We start from the raw sequence: 1763 nt of genomic DNA, 5'->3' as shown, positions 1-1763 counted from the left end.
TGTTAGATATGTAACCAGCATCAGGAATGTGATGGAAGAATTCAAATAAGACTGTTTTAGAATGAGGCAGAAGGAATTTCATGTTTTTATTGTACTGTTGTTTACCGTTCCAGTCATCTTTTTAATTCAAGCCAGACATGGTTAGTTAATTTCTTTATTATATTTCATTACCACATGGTACACAGCAAGGCATTGCTTGTCTAGATCAATCAGGTGCAGACAAGTAGGATTTAAAAGTCCATTTATTTATTTCTTAAGATGATGTCTGTAGTAAATCATTTAGTGTGATGTCTGTAGTAAATCATTGAGTATGATGTCTGTAGTAAATCATTTAGTGTGATGTCTGTAGTAAATCATTTAGTGTGATGTCTGTAGTAAATCATTGAGTATGATGTCTGTAGTAAATCATTTAGTGTGATGTCTGTAGTAAATCATTTAGTGTGATGTCTGTAGTAAATCATTTAGTGTGATGTCTGTAGTAAATCACTGAGTGTTATGTCTGTAGTAAATAAATTTAGTCACAGAAAGAGAGTAATAGTGTTTGTCATTAGAGAGTTCACATCACTTAATAAGATTATTGGTTGTTTCAGTTCCCAGGAGCAGTAAGATTTTATTGGATGATTTAATGATAAGAGTTAGACACAGAGAGAAAAGAGATTTATGTGATGGTCAAAATTGTAGCTTAACTACCTATACAACAAACACTACTAGTTCAACAGCAAAAATTACTATTACCAACTCAACAACAAACACTACTAGTTCAGCAGCAAAAATTACTATACCAATTACTATTACCAACTCAACAACAAACACTACTAGTTCAGCAGCAAAAATTACTATTACCAACTCAACAACAAACACTACTAGTTCAACAGCAAAAATTACTATACCAATTACTATTACCAACTCAACAACAAACACTACTAGTTCAGCAGCAAAAATTACTAATACAACAACAAACACTACTGGTTTAACAACAAACACTACTCGTCTTACAACAAACAATACTGGTTTAACAACAAAAGCAACAACAAAACCTACTAGATTAACAACAAACATTACTAGTCCTACAACAAACACTTCTAGTTCAACTACTACTGACTCAACAACAAAAACTATTTATACAACAGTAAAGCCTACTAGTATAACAACAAAAACTACTAGTATAACAACAAAAACTACTAGTATAACAACAAGTACTATGCCTACTAAAACTGATACAGTATGGCAGTATAAAGCCCCTTGTAAAGATACACCAACCACTCTTCAGTAAGTGCAATAGTGTTTTACTTGTGAATCCTACTTCAATTTGCCATTTCTATTTGATATTCAAAGGGGTGAGGGGTATAGCCCAGTTAGTCAGAGAGCGTGACTTTTAAGCCTTATGGTAAACATTTGAGAACTAATTGGCTTGCTTCACCACCCCCCTCCCAATCTTTAATCAGAGATTTATTAAGTATTCAACAAACAATGAAATTGTTTCATTTCAGGCGTTTAACCAATGAAAAATCAGAGTGTAGTATAAAGGATTACCCGTATGGGTGGGGATTAAGAGCTGGTCAGACCGGGTGTTGTGGTAATTATCCGGGATGTTGTAAATTTGCTTCTATCTTGTGCTGGTTTCATGACATTGCTTGTACATGTTGTGGATCTATCTGGTGTGGACCACAATGTCAAAATGATCCATCTTGTCATCAAATGCTCAGTGATTCTGCAGTAGATGAAGGAAGTGGAGAAATTTGACAATAACATGGAAAAAAATC

The sequence above is a fragment of the Lottia gigantea genome, assembly GCF_000327385.1.
Source record: "Lottia gigantea unplaced genomic scaffold LOTGIsca_115, whole genome shotgun sequence".
Classification (NCBI taxonomy): domain Eukaryota; kingdom Metazoa; phylum Mollusca; class Gastropoda; family Lottiidae; genus Lottia; species Lottia gigantea.
The sequence above is the reverse complement of the archived record's forward strand: the minus strand, read 5'-3'. Positions refer to the sequence as shown.